The following is a 21,807-nucleotide window of genomic DNA, read 5'->3' as shown; positions in this document are numbered from 1 at the left end:
ATAAAATGGGTTCAAATGGTAGCTCTGATGTAAAATCCTTCTGTGTTTTACAATATTTGACAACATTTTAAAGCTCTGGTTCTTAGTTTATGTCCCTGAATTGTTTGTATGAGAGAACTTTAGTATTAGCTCATTCTGCGAAATACTAGTGGTCCTTGGTCTCTGTGCAATCCATTAAAAATCAAGGGTACTGTTTGCTTTAACTCAGTTGTTCCAGCAGCTTTGTTCCTACTGAAAAAAATCCATAAATAAAGGATTTTAAAATATAAAAACTACTAACTGATGTGTACAAGTTCTTTTGCACTGTGCACAGTTCCTTTGTCCAGCCTAGATTAGCTGACAAACCAAATCACTTACCAAAACACAAAACTGACATCTATCAAGAAAAAGGAGCACAGTTCTTGTGTAATTTTAAATGCTTGCTATGCTTTAGGCTTTATTTAGCTGAATCAGCCATACCTATTCCATCCCTTAGTCAATTTAGTCACAGTATACATTATTCTTTAGGTTATTTTAGTTGTATTTTGCAGAAAGGTTACCTGTACAATATATATTTATAAATAAGTAATGGGTTCAAAAGCCTAGATTTGACTATATGCCTACAGTATGTATAAAGAGAAGGAAAATTAATAGAATCTAGTTTGATTCAGCATTAAGGAAGCTATTTTTTAAGCATGATCATTGGTGCGTTTTTCCCCAAACTAGGTATTTTGATTGCTGTGTTAAGATACCTGAAACATAAACTACATAAAACCTCTTTTGTGCACTAATATAAATTAGATTTAAACTAAGGTTTTGTAAACTATGAATTACCTGGTTTGAATTAGGCTTTTGAGGAATCATTAAAAGTCCTTTATTTAATGCTGATTTAGCGCCTATTGAGTTCACTTTTAAATCAGGTTTGCTGCTGAAGATAGCTCACATCCTGAGAAGTAACAAAGGAAAAAGCTGCCAGGAAAATCCCAACAAATACCAGAGGCCCTTCGAATTGAGGGGAAATCTCAGCAAAGAATAGGGAATGGAGTTTGCCTATTTATTTTTCCAGCAAGATGGTCAACTGAAAAACTTGCAGTGCCCAAAGTACTCAGTGGCCTCTATGCCCCAGAGTTTTTCCACCACTGGAACACTCTTTTCAAGTCTCTTTGGTTAACAAATTCTATTCTATTTAGGGTCTTAGGCTTCAATCCAGTCAAGCACTTAATCATATGTTTAACTTTAAGATTATGTCAATGGGACTATTTACATGTTTAAAGTTAAGCACATATTTAAGTGCTTTGCTGCATCGGAAATAATACTTGAGAATCTATGGAATCTTCACAGTCAGTAAAATATATTCATTTATCAAAATTAATGCATTTCATATTAGTCCTTAGCATTTTGTCTTCCTAATATCCCTCACTTACTGACTGATTTGCTTAATTTTGTTTAACCATTTGTAGAAGGAATAATGTAACACGTCTTTGCAAAATTGCATTTGGAATGCTATTGAGTACACGGAGGATGTCCTGACATTCCATTTATAGCAATGAATATACTATTGAAGACTGTTTTCAGAACACATGCATGTTTCGGCAGTATGTATGGCAAACATGGTTCAGCAATTCAATTTGCTTCTGATATCTGCCAAGTCTGAAATTAACCTTCAAAGCATTTTCTGTAAGTGTGTTCCAGGGAATAGTCTAGAATGTGTATTTAAGGGAATATAGACTGAATAAAAATTTGGCTTTATAGTTTATATTTCTTTTCTCATACTTAACATCCCCAAAAGTGCTTTATAATAGTGAGCAAGAAACTGGTAATGCAAAGATTATGTGGGAAAATCAACGATCATTGTCTGTTTAGTGATAGCTCACATAGAACATTAGATTAGACATTGAAAGCTACTTTATTAAGGGCTATTGGTTACTACTATTAAGTTATTCCCCATCGCTTTTTGAAAAGTGTTCTAGAGTTGATCGAATTATTCACTGTGAATGCATTATTTAGTGAAGTTAACCCTTATCTTTCTGCTTAATTTCTCACAAGACAGTCTGGATTTCTGTGAACATCTTTGTTCCTTGGTGTGAGGGAACAGGATATGGGAAATCTTTTCTAATGGTTAGAGTCAGGAACAGGAACCAGGAGACAAGCTCAGGGTCAGAGCCGGAGTCAGAAGCCAGGCAAGGGAACAAGGGTGGGAACAAGACAGGTACAAGAGAGATCACAGATGCAGGCATAAGCTTTGAGCAATCAACAACCTGTCACTGCTGCTGAGATTAAATGCAGACCTGTTGGCTCCTTGCAGCCAATCAGGCAGGCCAGCCAGTCAGGTGATTTTGCCACAGCTCTGCTGGAATCATTAACTGGGCTGAGCTGGCTAGCCCCGGGCTCAGCTCAGGGAACTCAAGCCCATAGTTCCTGACACTTGCAAGTATTAATCAAACAATTGGTTTTAAGAGACTGGGATGTTTGTAAACAGAAACTTTTTAAATAATAATAAAAAGCAAATAACCAAGGATAAATAATGAAAAATGGATGGTGTCAGTGGGCAAAGAATTGGTTTCACAGTTGAATACAGATGTTTGTACAAAGAACAGTACTGTATATACTTGTTCATAAGCTGAATTTTTTTAGTAAAAAAGGGAAGCACCAGAGACTGGGGTCGGCTTATGAACGGGTATAGAGAGGGAGAGGTGGGACACAGCCTCTCCCCCCAACAGAGGGAGCAAGGAGAGGCAGCAGAGCCAGAAGGGAAGAGGCGGGGCCAGAGTCTCTCCGCTTCTGGCCACGCTGCTCTCCCCCCAGCCTCCAAAGCAGCTGCAGCTCCGGGGCTGGCAGGCTGCAGCCGTGCCGCTCGGCTCCACCCCCCAGAGCAGGCTGTGGCCATGCCGCCCGGGTGCCAGAGCACGCTGCGGCCATATCGCCCAGCCCAGCCCACTGGAACATGCTGCAGCCGTGCTGCCCGATCTGGCCCACCGGAGCAGGCTGCGGCCACGCTGCCCAGGCTGCCGGAGCAGCGCCAGTCAGGTCAGAGACATCCTCCCCTGGCCCTCCCAGATAAGGTGGGAAGGGATGGGATGGGGAGAGTGTGGGGGTCCCAGGCTAGGAGTGGGGTCATGTGGGGGATGGTCACAGGGGTTACTCCCCTGACTCCCAGCTTCTCCCCCCCAAAAAAAATTTCCCCACCAGTTGCTGTCCCGGCCCGTCAGGGTAAGCAGCTGGCACGCCGGGACACTTTGTTTACTTAGGTTTACCTCTATGCCTGCAGACACTCGAGGTAAACAAACCATCTCGGCCCGGCAGCGGCTTATCCTGATGGTCCAGGAGCCAAAGTTTGCTGACCCCTGAATTATAGCGTCGGCTTATAAAAATTTTCCATTTTTACTTAACCATCTTAAGGGGAGTCGACTTATAAACGAACCGGCTTATGATCGAGTATATATGAGTATTTGTGTGAACAAAAATCCGTTATGGTGAATTTTTATCAAAAATGGATGATAAGCATGATAAGTACAAACATAGTTGAACTAAAGAACTATATGGAATTTCTGAACACGGTTTCTGCCATATTTGCCCAGCTTTAGTTGTGAGCATGAGAATAAAGATGATCCAGTGGTTAGAATGTTCACCTGAGCCTTGGGAAACCCAAGTTCAATTCCTAACTCTGCCACTGACTTCCTGGAGTCTCTGTGACTTTATTCCCCATCTGTTAAATGAGCATAAATTACCTTCCTACCTCAGAGGGGTGTTGTGAGGCTAAATACAGTAAAGATGATGATCATGGGGACCATATAAGTTCCTAAGGCAGAGATAGAAAAGACATTTCAAAAGAAGTTTGGCACCAATAACCATGCAGCACCCGTCTGTTGTCACTGTTGTATCTGCATTATATATGAGCCCAAGCAGGGCCACCCAGAGGATTCAGGAGGCCTGGGGCAAAGCAATTTCGGGGGCCCCTTCCATAAAAAAAAAGTTGCAATACTATAGAATACTATATTCTCGGGGGGGCCCCTGCGGGGCCTGGGGCAAATTGCCCCACTTGCCCCCCCTCTGGGCAGCCCTGAGCCCAAGTCCTGGTATGGGACTAACGTTTGGTTGCAAAGAAACCAATGTAGAACTATATAGTACAAAAAATCCCCCCCCCCCCCCCGGTGCATTCCTCTTTATCACCTGTTCATACTGTGTAGTATGAACCTACATCTGCAGCCTAGAGCTCATCAGATGCTACAGGTTTATTATAGTGGTATTTTATTCCAGATCTCTAAACTTATTGGACCATAGAATATGGTAAAGTTTACATCGGCACTCTGAGAATGTTGTGTGATATACATTTCAGTGAGTATGCAGATTTTAATATCTGTATTAAAACTTTTCTTTAAGTATTTCCTAAAATCCTGCCATGACGTTATTAACAACTTACAAACTTTAGAAATTGAAAATGCCATCTGAGAATGAAGCACAGATGAACAAATTGTTTCTTACAATAATGGGGCTTGCAGGTCACTGAGGAAATGGAATATTCTAATGTCTGCTTATACCAGCAAAAGTAAATTGTATTTGGTAGACATAATGTTAGTCATTTGCAAACATGAAAAAACAAGTATTTGTTTATTTCAAAGACTTTGCTCTGTACCTCAGATTTATCTGGGTTAAACTGGACTATAGCATAGCAAGATGCTGGCCAAAGACACAAATTCTCTTTTATGCATTTATTTTTTTAATATTGGGAAGTTTAGTTTGGAGGCAGTATCTATTTATCAGAAATCTAATTTGTGGCAGGACTGACTGAAATATCAAAGTAGACTGACTGAAGTGACTTTTTTAAGGTCATTCATTGAGTCACTATTCCCAATTCATTTCTCTATGCATAGACCACAAAGAACCCTAAGGAAGAGGCCTCTCAATTTTCTCTTGAAAATGCCAAACTCTGAGAGCAATGTTTGACTTAGACTTCTAGATAAAAAAATAAAATGAAACAAATATTCAAATATTGTATTGATTCTCACTGGTGAGATCCTAGTCCTACACACAGAGGTTGGAGAACTGTGAGTTTGAGGCTTGTGATGTTGCATTCTATATGATTTTATGAAAATATGCTAATGAGTTTAAATATAATGTAACTGGAATATGCTTCATGCAAAAGGTCTCTTGTAAGGTATCATTACAAAGCTTATAATTTACTGAGTGTGGTCATCCTATTTGTATAAATGTATCACTCTTGTATCTGAAACTAGAAATATGAAATATAACTCTGAGAGCCTATTGCAATTATGCAAAGTGTGGGCCATTAATGGTGGTTTGGAATCTTGATGACTCCCATTAACCAGGACAATTGTGAGATGGTTCTGTTTTACTTGTAAGTCTTCCTGTATAGGTGTGTGCTGGCAAGTGGGCAATGAAGTTTTGCAGTGACATGTGATCATGCCACCTGAACTGGAATCCATCTTTAACCTGATGCTTTTCCATTGAGAAGGTGGGGATGAGAACCCAGAGAGGGACAAAAGATTCCCACCTGATGCAAAAGATATATAAATGGGTGGAACAGAACAAAGGGAGCAGCCATCATGAGAAATCCCCTAGCTACCACCTGAGCTGTACCAAGGGATAGGACTGTGCCCAGACTAGGAAGGCGTCCAGTCTGTGAAAAAAATTTATTGAAACATCTCTCAGGGTGAGATTTTTATCTGTACTCAGTTGTATTACTGTATTTGCATGTTTTGTTTTATTTCACTTGATAATTCACTTTGTTCTGTCTATTACTACTTGGAACCACTTAAATCCTACTTTCTATATTTAATAAAATCACTTTTTACTTATTAAGTAACCCAGAGTATGCATTAATACCTGGGAGGAGGAGAGGAGGGGAACTGCCGTGCATATCTCTCTATCAGTGTTGTAGAGGGCAAACATTGTATGAGTTTACCCTATATAAGCTTTATACAGGGTAAAATGGATTTATTTGGGGTTTGGACCCCATTGGGAGTTGGGCATCTGAGTGTTAAAGACAGGAACAATTCTGTGAGTTGCTTTCAGTTAAGTCTGCAGCTTTGGGGCTCATGGTTCAGACCCTAGGTCTGTGTTGGAGCAGACTGGCATGTCTGGCTCAACAAGACAGGGTGCTGGAGTCCTGAGCTGGCAGGGCAGGAAAGCAGGGGCAGAAGTAGTCTTGGTACACCAGTTGGCAGTTTCCAAGGGGGTTTCTGTGATCCAACCCATCACAAGGCTGTTAGAAACTATGAGGTTTGAAATTATTCTGGAAAATGGCAGTGCTTGAAGGAATGGTGAGAGTGGTGAGAGCAGCAGTGAAGAATGAAAAACAAATTGTAGAGAAATCAAGAGGATTGTTAGCCAAGTGTGGACCCTTTCAACTTGAGGACCTATATGGCCCATAATAGGACACATTCAACTCCAGGATATTTGGTGAGCTCAGTAGTTAATGAATAGAGGGGCCCTACATGACAAGAGTTGGTGATGGGTTAGTCCAGCCCCAGTGTGTCCATATCACATTCTAAAAATTTCATAATCACACATCTGGACAATTTTTGTCTTATGAATGCATTGTGTTCTTTAGGAGGGCCAACAGAGAGAAAGGGCCATCAGCATTGGTGGAGGGAAAAGTGAGTAACTGTAAGTATTTGATCATATGCCTAAAATGTAGCTGAAAATATTTCAAGGTTTTAAAGGGTTAGAGAATGGGAACCTGCTGTCTAGATGAGGTTTTAGATACACTCAGTTCTAATCCAAGTATTATCATGTTATATACTAGACCTCACTTTTTGTTTGTTGTTTTAGCTAGAGTAACAATTATCATTCAGGTAGCAAATGCCAAGTGTGTATTTTTTGAGGTAATGGCATTCAGATTATACATAAAAGGAAGAGATTTTCATAATAATGTAGCATTTAGAAAGAGTGGGCTACAGAGCCAGCATATCTTCTATATAAATCCCCACAGCAAGTGGATCACATGTATTTAAAATATTAACTACAAAAGTGAAATGACTGATTCCTTCAGATCTCTGTATTTATTTTGAAATTAATTCATCAAACTAATTAATAGATTTTTAAGAGATCAACAATTCCTGACTTTGGTACATATAATTTGACAATCACTCTGACTGAATTAGACCATCACTATTTCTTCATACTAAATTTGAAAGAGCATTTTCCCACACTCTGTTCTTTTAAAAAAAATGATATCCAATTCTATCCACCTGATTAATACAGTTCAGTTGCCTTACTATAGTGCAGCCCAGGGAGAGATGGATTAATATGTCAGTTAAAACTGACAATAGGATGACTAGTATCCTACTTCATATAATTCCATGGAGTTTCAGGCCTTCTAGGTGAATGCTTTGACTCAGAAAAGTTTGTTGTAAAATAAAGATATGTGGTTACTGAAGTATCTTGTATTCTGATATTGATGCTAAAATTCTGATATTTAAGACAAGTGCTGTTTTCTACTTAAATGGTTAAATTTACTAACTTGAATATTTATTGTGGTGATTTTTTCCATCTTGTGTTTCAGTACTGTGTGTGGTGTGGTCCAAAACAACTCTTTGGAAAAATAGCATTTTTAGAATATAAGACCTCATGATATGAAATATACTGACCATAATGCTAAACATTTGTATGCAAAGAAGATGCCATTTAATTTTTAATACCAGTTGACACACCAGGAATGTGAGAAATAATAGAGGTTTGGGGCCAAATTTACAAAGGTATTTAGGTGCTGTAAGATACAGATGGGTACCAACTAGGATTCACAACGTCCCATTGACTTCAATAGGAATTAAGCATCTAACAACTCAGGCACTTTTGTTAATGCCAGTAAATGCCTATCTGCATTTTTAAGTACTTAAATACCTTTGTAAATCTGGCCTTTAGTATCTAATCCTACACAGTGCTGAGTGCCTTGAAATCCTACTGAAGTCCAGCACCTCAGAGGATCTGGCCCTCATTGTACAGTGCTTCCTTTCAAGTCAAGAAGCATATGCAATTGCAGAAGGTGGTTTCATTCAGCTCATTTCAGTGCAAACCAGTTTCCACAGTCTTTAAACTCAAGAGAAGTGAGACTACACTCATTTACCAAAACTATGTACACCAGTTGTACATGTGGTTTAAAGAAATTTGTTGGGCTAAAAAGTACATTTTAAAAATGCAACTAAGCATAAAGACATCCATACTCTCTCATACAGAAAACAAATCCAATTGGGTCACATCATGCAAAGAAAAAAAAATTGTTGATGTGATTACCCACTTAACTGGGTGGTCCTGATTGTGTCTGCCATCTAGTATCAGGCTTTTAACATGGTTTTTGCAAGTGCTCTCTGGTCAATGCCTACTTGCTTATTATCACTCATGCTCCTTGCTATCTGTGCTCTCATTTGTTGCATATAAATAACTACATTTTCCTCTTCATTCAAACAAACTATGACCTTTTGCTATAAAGATGAATGAATGGTAGTAGCAAGTGAAAGCTTATTTGTAATAGCGTGCAACAAAGTTGTTAGTTAAACTGAAATAGGAGCAATTGTTTTTATTTCCCCAAATTTCCTCTAATTTCTGAACAATATGAATTCTAGTTTGTCGTGCCACTGCCTTTCAAATGTGTGTTCATCTGAGGGGATGAAAATGCAGCCCTTTGCTTATGTAATATCAATGCTATGTTAAATTAATTCCTCTTCCCCTGTAGGTTCCCAAAGCACTTTATACCCTCCTCGCCTACCTCAGCAATGAGGATGCTTTAGTTGGTCCAGCAGGGCAAAGATACCCCTTTAGCCCTTTTCTGTTGCTCCTTTCCCTTCACAGCATCCCCGGCATCATCATGGGCTCTTCAGTGAGGGATAAAGAGGAGGGGCAGCTCAGTGGGGATAGTGCACACATAGCATGGCGGCCAACTGGCTGACTCAAATGGCTCTGCAAGGCTGATTGACTCCTATGCTCAGAGAGGTTATATCATAAACCCTATACCCCTCCTACAATGCCAAGCAGTGTCTGGCAACACTGACACCACTCTCCCTTTCATTGCCTTGAATTAAATTAGGACCATGGGATGGGGTGTGCATTCCGCACCAGCCCTGAAGGGGTTAAGTTGGCTCAAAAGTCGCTAATTAACTTGAAAAGCTGCATCTGGGTGGGGGGGGTGAAGACTTAGGCTTGACTCACAAGCACTAGTTGAAGATGAAGCCCAGCTGGACAGGGGCAGGCTCAGTTTGTATAAAGCTGGGAAGTTGGGAGCAGAAAAAGGTTGCACTGAGGGAGTTGGCAGCTACTCTCTGGGTATCAGACAGGGAAAGGAGGAAACCCAGGGGGAGATTAGAAACCCTTGGTACTATTCCAGCTATGGCTACAGTTGGAATGAAATATTATTTGTTTTAGGTCACCCAACAGTGGGGAGGATTCTGGCTTCAGCCACCTAAGAAATAAGGTGTTCAATATGGGAAATCATTTTTAAAAGATTCAGCTGGAGTGAATAATTTGACTGAAACTAAATGTATATAACATTTCATTTTCATCTCCGCTGAAGGCAGAAATATTTTAACACAGTGGAACATTCGTTATTTGTGAGCACTTGGACAATGGTAAAATGTTAGACACTGCAGACAAGAGTAGTGCATAAGAATATTGTACCTTTAGGAACTTCATTATGAAAAGTCTTATAGAAATTGATATGAAAGAACCCTATTATTTTCAACAGAAATGTATTAAGTCTCTATTAAAATTACTCCAAAATTTAAAGAATTTCAAAAAGAATTATACTTTTTATTTTTGAATCATCCTGGATAATTTTATAGTCCTATAAATCTCATCTTCTTCATCTTTTTCGGCTATCACTCGATGTGAGGATGATGTCTGCCAAGGGGGTTTTTAAGTGGCTGAGGCGGTGGGTTTTTGGTGGGTTTTTAAGTGGCTGATGAGCCTAATTCATGCCCTGCAGATTTTCCCACAGAAATGACAGATGTAATCTTGGAGGAGACATAGTTGTTGGCTGGACTGTTGTGCCCTTTCTTTCCTCCTTTGTCGCTTCTCTATCTCATGAATACGTCTGTTCTCCTCAAAGTGAGCTGTGGCTTGGTGTATAGTGTGGTGCCACTGTATTCTGTTCCGCACCGAGTTCTCCCAATTTGTGTACTTAAGGTGTACTTTCAGTATGTCTTTGAAGCACTTCCACTGCCCTCCGCGAGCCCTTCTTCCCTGACTTAATTGAGAGAAGAGTACTTGCTTCGGGAGGCGAGTGTCAGGCATACTTACACAGTGGACAGCCAGCGGAATTGGTGTTTCATGAGCTGCACTTCTATACTGCTGATATTGGCTGCAGAGAGAACACTGATGTTAGTGCATCGATCTTCCCAGCTGATCCTGATAATCCTTCTGAAGCAGCACTGTTGGAACCACATCAGCCGCTTGAGATGTCGTCTGTAGGTTACCCAGGTCTCACACCCATACAGAAGGGTAGGGATAACAACTGCCTTGTAAACAAAGATCTTGGTGCCTGTTTGCAGAGCCTTATCACTGAAGGCTCATTGAGTATCTTCCAAAGGATGTGTTGGCACAGAAGATCCTGTATTCAATTTCTGTGTCAGTGCTGGCTGTTTGGGAGAGGTGGCTGCCAAGTTATGGAAAATGGTTCACATTTTCCTGGGGTTCTCTGCTGATGGTGATTTGTAGAGTACAAAGAGTAGTTTGTACAGGTCAGGTCTGGTCGAGTACCTTGGTTTTCCCAATGTTCAGAGAGAGACCCAGGCTGTGATAGGCATCTGCAAAAAAGTTTAGGGTACTTTGCAGGTCAGCCTCTGTGTGTGCGAGAATGATGGTCATCTGCATATTGAAGGTCAGTGATGCCAATTTTCGAGATCTTAGATTTTGTATGGAGATGTCGGAGAGTGAGGAGTTGACCATCCATACAATACTCAATCCCGATTCCATCAGGAAGGCAGTCATGGATGAGAATTAGGATCACAGCAAGGTAAATGAAGAAGAGTGTGGGAGCAATGACACAGCCCTGCTTGACACCAGTGTGAATGATGAATGGTTCGGTCTCTGAGTCGTTGCACAGAATGGTAGCAGTTATAGAATCATAGAAGATTAGGGTTGGAACAAACCTCAGGAGGTCACTAGGTCCAACCCCTGCTCAAAGCAGGACCAACCCCAACTAAATCATCCCAGCCAGGGCTTTGTCAAGCCGGGCCTTAAAAACCTTTATGATGGATATTCCCCCACCTCCCTAGGTAACCCATTCCAGTGCTTCACCACCCTCCTAGGGAAATAGTATTTTCCTAATATCCAACCTAGGCCTCCCCCACTGCAACTTGAGATCATTGCTCCTTGTTCTGTTATCTGCCATCACTGAGAACAGCTGAGCTCCATCCCCTTTGGAACCCCCCTTCAGGTAGTTGAAGGCTGCTATCAAATCCCTCCTTACTCTTCTCTTCAGACTAAATAAGCTCAGTTCCCTCAGCCTCTCCTCATAAATCATGTGCCCCAGCCCCCTATTCATTTTTGTTGCCCTCCACTGGACTCTCTCAAATTTGTGCACATCCTTTCTGTAGTGGGGGGCCCAAAACTGGATGCAATACTTCAGATGTGGCCTCACCAGTGCCAAATAAAGGGGAATAATCACTTCCCTCGATCTGCTGGCAATGCTCCTACTAATACAGCCCAATATGCCATTAGCCTTCTTGGCAACAAGGGCACACTGTTGACTCTCATTCAACATCTCATCACTGTAATCCCCAGGTTCTTTTCTGCAAAACTGCCACTTAGCCAGTCAGTCCCCAGCCTGTAGCAGTGCATGGGATTCTTCCAACCTAAGTGCAGGACTCTGCACTTTTCCTTGTTGAACCTCATCAGACTTCTTTTGGTCCAATTTCTCTAGGTCACTCTGGACCCTATCCCTACCCTCCAGCATATCTACCTTTCCCCCCCAGTTTAGTGTCATCCACGAACTTGCTGAGGGTGCAATACATCCCATCATCTAGATCATTAATGAAGATGTTGAACAAAACTGGACCCAGGACAGACCCCTGGGGCACTCCGCTTGATACAGGCTGCCAACTAGACATTGAGCCATTGATCTTTCCCACTGAGCCTGATGATCTAGCCAGCTTTCTATCCACCTTATAATCCATTCATCCAATCCATACTTCTTTAACATGCTGGCAAGAATACTGTGGGAGACTGTATCAAAAGCTTTGCTAAAGTCAAGGTATATCACATCCACTGCTTTCCCCATAACCACAGAGCCAGTTATCTCATCATAGAAGGTAATAAGGTTGGTCAGGCATGACTTGCCCTTGGTGAATCACCTTCCTCTCCTCCAAATGCTTCAAAATGGATTCCTTGAGGACCTGCTCCATGATATTTCCAGGGACTGAGGTGAGGCTAACCAGTATGCAGTTCCCTGGATTCTCCTTCTTCCCTTTTTAAAAGATGGGCACTATATTTGTCTTTTTCCAATCATCCAGGACCTCTCCCGAGCACCATGAGTTTTCAAAGATAATGGCCAATGGCTTTGCAATCACATCAGCCAAGTCCCTCAGCACCCTCAGATGCATTGCATCCAGCCCCATTTACTTGTGCATGTCCAGCTTTTCTAAATAGTCCTTAACCTGTTCTTTCACCACTGAGGGCTGCTCACCTCCTCCCTATACTGTGGTGCTCCGTGCTGCAGTCTGGGAGCTGACCTTGTCTGTGAAGACCGAGGCAAAAAAAACTATGGAGTACTTCAGCTTTTTCCACATTATCTGTCACTAGGTTTCCTCCCCCATTCCTCTCCCACTTTACCTGAACTTCTTCTTGTTGCTAACATACCTGTGAAGCCCTTCGTGTTACCCTTCACATCCCTTGCTAGCTGCAACTCCAATTGTGCTTTGGCCTTCCTGATTACATCCCTGTATGCTTGAGCAATATTTTTATACTCCTCCCTAGTCATCTGTCCAAGTTTCCATTTCTTGTAAGCTTCCTTTTTGTGTTTAAGCTCACCGAAGTTTTCTCTGTTAACCCAAGTTGATCATCTGCCATATTTGCTATTCTTTCTGCACATCGGGATGGTTTTTTCCTGCACCCTCAATAAGGCTTCTTTAAAATACAGCCAGCTTTCCTGGACTCCTTTCCCACTCATATTAGCCTCCCAGGGGATCCTGCCCATCAGTTCCCTGAGGGAGTCAAATCTGCTTTTCTGAAGTCCAGGGTCTGTATTCTGCTACTCTCCTTTCTTCCTTTTGTCAGGATCCTGAACTCAACCATCTCATGCTCACTGCTGCCCAGGTTGCCACCCACTTCTACTTCCCCTACCAATTCTTCCCTGTTTGTGAACAGCAGGTCAAGAGGAGAATGGCGCCTAGTTGATTCCTCCAACATTTGCACCAGCAGGTTGTCCCCAACACTCTCCAAAAACTTCCTGGATTGTCTGTGTACTGCTGTATTGCTCTCCCAGCAGATGTCAGGGTGAACCAGGGCCTGTCATCTGGAAACTTCTGTTGGTTGTCTGAAGAAAGCCTCTTCTACCTCATTCTTCTGGTCTGGTGGTATATAGCAGATGCCCACCCTTGTTGCTCTCGCCTCTAAACTTAACCCAAAGACTCTCAACAGGCTTTTCTCCAGTTTCATACTGGAGCTCTGAGCAATCATACTGCTCTCTTACTTACAGTGCAACTCCTCCACCTTTTCTCCACCACCTATCCTTCCTGAACAGTTTATACCCATCCATGAGAGTAGTCCAGTCATGTGAGTTACCCCACCAAGTCTCTGTTATTCCAATCACATCAGTTCCTTAACAGTCATCCCATCATGGAGTACTCTGATGGAAATGAATTTCTGTGGACAGCCAAACCTACACAGCACCTTCCATAGGGCATCAGATTGATAGAGTCAAAGGCCTTGGTTAAGTCAATGAATGCCATGAACAGTTCCCAGTTTTGCTTTCTTCACTTCTCCTGAATCTGTCATGCCACCAAGATCATGTCAGTTGTGCTTTGGGATGGCCTGAAGCCACACTGTGATTCGGGGAGTTCCTCAACAAGGGGGAGAAGGCGGTTTAGTAGGAAACAAACAAGGATCTTCCCTGCGATGGAGAGGAGGGCAATACTTCTGTAGTTCCTGCACAAAGATTCGTCCCCTTTCTTGACAAAAAAATCACAAGACACCAGGCCCACACGGCGTCCCAGCTGAGATTTTTAAAGCTGGTGGAAAGGTGCTCCATTACAAACTTTGACAATGCCTCAACAAAATCTGGACCTGCAAAGAAATTCCACCCAACTTTAAGAACTCCAACATTGTTGCAATATTCCTATAAATCTATAAGATGGTTAAAACACCTATGGAAAATTATTTTAGTGAATTCTGAAGGGCTTTTTTTAATAAGAATTTGAAACATAGTTGAATTCATTATTAAGACTTGTAACACCTGTGTGAGTCAATGAGCTAGTTCAAGACTGACTTTCTGTGAGTTTCTGCAACTTTTTTACACTACAGCCTATTTCTAAGCGCCTCAAGTTGTCCCCCCTTCCTCTTCCTTTTCCATTCAGCTGCAGAATCCCAACTGATTAACTAATTGTTATGTATCCCTTCTGCCAGGTGTGCAGAGCAGCTAAAAGGACCAGGTCCATTTTCTAGCAGTTTCCTTAAAGTTTTAACTATCACCAGCTTGAGCCCCCTCCCAGAAACCTGGGAAACTATCTACCACCTGGGGGCATTCCTGATGGACAATATATCCCCACTTACAAACACTGAGTCCAAAGGTCACAATAAAAAACTTCATTAAGGAGTGGGGGATGGGGAATAACCGAATAAAGCTGAGAAAATAAGCAATTAATAAATTTAACAAATTCTATGAGGTAAGACTCCTATCCCCCAGGGTGCCACTTGGTAACATGTCTGGCTCCATATTGGACATGAGGACAATGGATGAAAAGCTGTGAGTTAGGGGAAAGCTTGTGGAGAAGGGCACAACTCTGGGCTTGTTTACCAGAGTTTTATTTACTCAAGCTCTAACATAAATGTCATAAAGACATTGCATGCTTGAAATATCCTGTCCAGTATGAAATATATGTTCACTTTCCTGTTTAGATCTTCAAACACAATTCCACAGTGGGCTATCTTGCTATGTTGGCTTTAAAGCTGAATTTCTCTTTGTTTCCCCTAGAGAAACTAAGATCTGACATTGTCATGACAGAACTTCTTGAGGCACATTAGTACATACTACAATCCCTGTCTTTACCTGGATTTCAGTATCTGATCTTCTTGAAGCAAGGTCACTGGGGATAAGATGGCCACAAGACAAGTGAGGAAATATTTAATCCAGTTGCTAAATTATATAACATTTCTTTTTTGTACTTTCCTACTTCATAGAAATTAGAAATGCAAAAATAAAAATAAAACAAACCCACACCACTTTAGTAGGTTATTTTGTAAATCCCAGCCAATGCAAAACTCTTCCTAATCCCTAAAGTATTCTTATGCTTTGACTAGTCTAGTGTTAACAGACCCAAGAGATGTGGCTTCCATCACTTTCTTTAGGAGACTATTCTGCAATATAATAGACTTTGGTGTTGAGAGATTTTTCCTCATACGAGAGCAGTAGCCATGTTAGTCTGGATCTGTAAAAAGTGACAGAATCCTGCGGCACCTTATAGGCTAACAGACGTATTGGAGCATAAGCTTTAGTGGGTGAATACCCACTTCGTCAGACGCAGCGTCTGACAAAGTGGGTATTCACCCATGAAAGCTTATGCTCCAATACGTCTGTTAGCCTATAAGGTGCCGCAGAACCCTGTCACTTTTTCCTCATAGTCATTCAAAATTTTCTTTTTCTCAATAGCCTCCTATTACTCATACACTCTACCCATGTATGCACACTTAGGGCCACTAAAAAATTTCCTTTCCCTCCCATTCAGATGTTCGTAGGAGGTTATCACGTCTTCCCCAGTTGGAGACAAAATCCATATTCGGGGCCCAATTCAGCAAACGTTTGCAAATCAACATCCTTTCTTGAGCAATTTCAGTGGGACTACCCGTAGGAGTAAGAGTTTTCAGACTTACCCCAAGTTCCTTTAAACTTTCCTCATAAATAAGGTTTTCTTGCCCTTTAGTTAAGTCAGAGGATATTGAGAGGAATGCAATATCAGCATCTTTCTGGTATTGGGGTTCTCAAAACATTTTGAGTTGGTGTACATTCATATGTATTACAAATGTAAACAATTGTTTTCCCAGCTGCTAGTGTTTGTTTTTGGACACTCATGTCCATTTATTATAGTACAAACAGGTAAATACTGACAGTAGATAGATGTAATGTACCCTTATCTTAGACCTTGTTTATTAAATGTGATATTCATGTGCAAAGTGATTGGGCTGAACAGTATGCATATGCATTATGAATTTATCAAATATTTTCATTCAAATGCACTAATTGCTCCTATACATAAAGTAATGAAAATAGTTCCCATTAGCCTTTACTGGTGTTTCCTTAATGTACATTTTAACATACTTTAAAGAAATTTGTGCTTTTCATGGTTCAATTATTGTCATGGCAAATATCCAGACTGGTGAATAAGGACAATAAAATACCCTATAAGAAGTTAGAGGCCCCTGAGCACTTTTATTATACTGTACACACTGGAATCAGTGAAAGAGTTTTTAGGTACTATAGTCTGTGAAACCATCTGGTTTGTTCCATGTTGAACAAAGAACCATTTTTATATTTGTACTTTGCCTCTTATTGCAGGGGATCGTTTATTTTGCTCTAGCTAAGATGGTGTCAGCACTTCCTTTATTAAACCCATTATAAAAAACAGAAGAGAGACCAGAGAGTCATCAATTGTCTATAGGTGGGCGAGGGGGTGGGGTGAGATCAGAGTAGCTGGGGGAGATTATTCCTGGGACAGCTATGAACATTAACCTGAGTGAATTTTGCAGCTCTGGTAACTTTATCTGAACTTCAACAAATAGATTTAACAAATGTAATTAATGTATTCATTTTAAGACCTGTCTTAAATGGGCTTTGGATCAATGGGAATCTTTCCATTGATTTCAATGGGTTTGGTCTCATAGCCTTACTAACTAGTCACATGATGTGCTTTTGTAATTGGGAACACCTCTCACAGGGGCCGGGCACTGGGTGATATGTGGGAGGATGAGAGAAGGCATCCTCCCTACAAGCCTCCAGAACATATGAGGAACCTCTGTGTAGGCTCATTCCTTGTAGTCCTCCATAACATCAATGTGCCTCATTGTGGTGTGAGTACTGGAGGCTCTATAGAATGGCAAAACTTTTGGCCTCACTACTGTCCTATCTTTCAGGTTGTTCCACATGGAGCCCCACAGATCTCCACCCATACTCGGCATGCTCCCCTGGAATCCCAGTTTTGCCAACGTTCACAAAGTCAGCATGAGCCTTATTAACTTTGCTGTTTTAGAGCCCCAGCTGCTGGGAAGAACAGATTGCAGTTTTCCATTAAACAAGTACGATTTTAGTGCTCATGGTTGCAGAGAAAAGCTTGAAAATGTGAACAGAGTACACCACAAAGGCTACAAAACCCATAAGCAAAAAAAAAAGACACCCCTCCCCAAATTATTATTTAAGAGAAAACCATGATTGTTGAATGTTTGGGGTTTACAGTACTTAAATCCTTACCCATTCCATATAACAGAACAACACTGGCTCTGTTATTGGGGGTCTTCAACCACAACAGAGAAGGGGCATAGATTTGCCCATTCTAAACCGAGTGAGAAGCAATTACCGGTAATTCATGCAAATTTATCTGAAGAACGGTTCCCAGTACAGGAAACATTCTTTAGAAGAGCCCGCTGGCATTTACCTTTGCATTCCCTCACCAACTAATATATTTAAATATTTGTTTGTAATATACAATAATGGCCAAACCATCCAGAATGCATCAAGTTGTGGAGTCGAGTTGTCAGCATTTGCCCTATGAGCATCTAATGGTATTTTTTTCCTGGGTTCTAATAAAGATTTTATTAGCACTTATACAAAATCTTTCATCCATTGGTCTCAAAGTGGCTTGCAAACAATTAATCCATTAAGGTTCTGAAGTAAGCAGGTGGTATTATACCTATTTTATAGATGAGTCAGCTAAGGCACAGACCTGGGAATAGAAATCAGGATCCCTGTTCTGCGTCTCATCATCTAATCACTCCAAGACAATTCCCCCTTGGAATATGTCACATAATGATGATGAAGCATTTCAGGAAGCAGTGTTGCCAACTTTCATGTTTTTATCATGAGTCTTGTAAAATTGGTGTTTTTTTCTTAAAGCCCCAGCTCCTGGAGTCTTGCAATTATATTAGTCTCAGTTTACATTTATTGAAACAAATGAAAAACTGTTTCATGGTTGTGGAGAAAAGCTTTCAAATTTTACCCAAATGAATTCTAAAAATTCAGAAACCAGAAGGCAAATGAAAAGAACCCAGTATTTATCATTCTTTGTAAATCTCATGATGTTTAAGCCAATCTCATGATTTTGGGGGATCAGATTCATGATTTGTGAACTTTTGAGCTTGGCAATTCTAGAAAGAAAGTTGTTTTTTTTTCTAACACTATGGAAGGAATTGTATTAGAATAAGGAAAACAGTATCATCCCTAAAGCTTCTGTCTCTCTCTTCCTTGTCATTTCTACTTAAAACAGTCACAGCCCCTCTTGCCTGGCTTTCTGCTGCTTAGTTAAAGAAATAAAAGGCAGTTATTTACATCTCCTGTCTTCTTGTTCTGGATAGATAATCTTTAAACAAGAATTATTATTTATGTATCAGTTACCATAGTGGCCGAGAGAGTATTTCTTAGTACACACCAACTCCTGCATAATACCTGCCCCAGCTGCCGTCTACCTGAGTTCCTGCTCCCATTTTAAATAAACAGTTCATAATAGATGTCTGAAAAGGCTCTTCTCTACTTCCACAGTGCAAACTAACAGTAATGGACTTTCAGTCATTTCTATTAATTAGTGCTGTGACGCTATTGCTTGACAAGAAATATTGCCTTTTCTGGTAGAGTCAGCAGCTACTGCCAGAATCAGTGCTATCGCACTTCAGAACAGGTGTTCCCAGGAGCAGTGCAATATTTAGCGATCTTATTTGGTGACTGTGAAATGGGAGGAATGCACATTTCCTCATTTGCCAGCTAGGAAAGCACACTATTGAGAGACATTGCTGGTTGTTTTCTGTATAATGTGTCATTAAGAATAAAAACCCAGTTATTTATATGGTCTATGAAGAGGCTTCTCTATGACCACAACGCCTAAATTGTTTTTCAGATGATACTTTGTGCACTCTTCATATTTCAGATCCAGATATAACAATTCCTCAAGATATTTTGATTTTTAACATTTCTAACCAGCCATTTTCCCTATGGAGCTTTAGCCTTAAAGCAGTTTCTATTTTGCTTTAGACTATTAGCATAACCAAAAAACATTATTTTAGAAATGCAAAAATATCATGTTAAATACTTCTTTTACAAAATGTTTTGATGTGGGGGGAAAGCATCTAGTCTCAGTGGCAAAAATACATTTTAAAAATACATGGATATATTATGTGTACACTTTAAAAATACATTATTTACCCCACAGACTATAATATAAAGTTGCAAATCTTAACCCCCTGCTGTTGATAGCCACCTAAAATGGAAACATTAAAGACGCAGGCCACGTCCAGTTCATTTCCAAAAGCGAACTCCAGTCTTAATATCTTTATTCTCTTCTCATGCTGCATGTTCTTTTACTAGTGGTTTTAACAAGCTACTTGCAATATAATTTTTCACAACTGAGATTTTCCTTTCCCAGTTATGTTCTACTCAAATTTTATTGTATCAACCAAAAAATAAACTTCTAATGTTGTTTCTGTAGCCTTGACAACTACCATGTCTTTTTTTTCTCATGCAAAATGCAAAAATTCAGATGCTGCTATTTATAGTCCATTATGTTTTTAAAAGGTTCCTATAAATTCTTAGTAAGATATTTACTAATGAGCTATGATTGCCCTAGTTGTGCTGATTTCTTGGCTGAACCCCTAGAACAGTGACCTGTTAATTACAAAGTCTGATCTGGAAAGTTGTGACTCCTTTATCCCACTTATAAAATTCATAAAAAAGATCAATTAATACAACCAAAAGCAACCCATCTCACATAATGGCAATACAGCTCTGGTGAATAGTTTCAGTAGGGAATCCATGAGTGGGAGAACATGTTTATGTGAGTGTTGAAATTCACTAGCAGGATGTTGGCCTCCCAGTATTTGTGCAAAGTTATGCCATGCAGGAAGCTTCAATTAGGTAATTTATTTATGCAAATGGGGGCTACAGTGAGTTAATTAGAAAAGCAATGGGTTGTTCGCCAGAGATTCCAAATTTGGCAAGTAAAGCAATCCATGCTGGCATGCTCCCATGTAGTTTGTCCCTAAGGTTTCCAATGAAAATGAGTAACAAATACTGCTAACTGATAGTTCCAAGCTCAGGAGTCATGTCCAGAATTTGTTTTAATTGGAATTTGGTGTCTTTGGTTGTATGTGTGTTTTTTTTTTTTTTAATCAAATGCTTGGACATAAGAGTGAAACAGAAACTGTAAAAGAAATGCAGATGGGATTGTGTACCAAACATCTAACAAGTATTTCTTAGCACAGTAGGTATGATCCAAGATTGTAATGCCCAACCTGCTACCTACATATGTACAGATAACACCAGACATGTGGTTTTCAAGTACAAAGTGAACGTCCACCTCCATAAAAAGGTCAGTTCAGGTGTATTTTTACCTGAAGAATTGTACTCAGTGTTGCTGCCATTGCATGAAGGGAAGTCACAATACATAGCATAAGAGCAGTGAGCAAAACAACTGCTTCTTAGGGCTGGTCCACACTAACCCCCCAGTTCGAACTAAGATATGCAACTTCAGCTACGTGAACAACGTAGCTGAAGTTGAAGTATCTTAGTTCGAACTACCAGGTACTTACCGCGGGTCCACATGCGGCAGGCAGGCTCCCCCGTCAACTCCGCGTACTCCTCTCGCGGCGCAGGAGTACCGGTGTCGACGGCGAGCACTTTCGGGATCGATTTATCACGGCTAGACAAGACACGATAAATCGATCCCAGAAGATCGATTGCTTACCGCCGAACCCAGAGGTAAGTATAGACGTACCCTTAGAGGCCCTATCATAAGATACCAGTGTTAAATTGTTTAAAAAAAAAATTGTTTCTCCATCAAGGGCAGACCACTGACTGAGGAATACCATGGAACACCTACTGTGGGACATAAAAAAAAAAAAAGCAAGGTAAACCCAAGCAAATGGACACTTTGTGTTTGACTAAAGCACAGAGTTTTCCCCATCTATTCTTTCATGAAATGTCATGCAGCAAAATTGCAGAGTTTAGACCAGTTTCAGTGCCAGATGGCAGTCTGATTCAGTGTCATTCACTTGATTGTTATACAATTTGCTTTTCAAATAGTGACTTTTCCCTTTTTGTCATGTGTCTCCTGGCTTTATCAGAAGGTTGATACCCTCTGTGCCCAGATTCTGAGTACTATGGTTCAATGAAGTTATTGTTTTTAGAGGTGGTGTCAATGGCTAGGTTCTTCAGTTTCATTGCTTTCCTGTGGCACTAAAAAAGAAGATAAAAAATCCATTGCATTGCTCAGTTCTGGTATAAAATACTGTGGACTGAAAACCTGACTTTTCATACTGTCCTAAAGTAATGTTGTCTGATGTAGCAAATCCTTGGTTCAGAGACTTGGGGGTAAGCCACATACCACGTGGTGCAGTAGCTCAAGTCTCATGTTGCCCACTGTGTGTGTGTGTGTGTGTGTGTGTGTGTGTGTGTGTGTGTGTGTG

This window comes from Terrapene carolina, unplaced genomic scaffold (genome assembly GCF_002925995.2).
Source record: "Terrapene carolina triunguis isolate 2854851 unplaced genomic scaffold, T_m_triunguis-2.0 Scaffold211, whole genome shotgun sequence".
Lineage (NCBI taxonomy): Eukaryota > Metazoa > Chordata > Testudines > Emydidae > Terrapene > Terrapene triunguis.
This window is presented reverse-complemented; position numbering follows the sequence as displayed.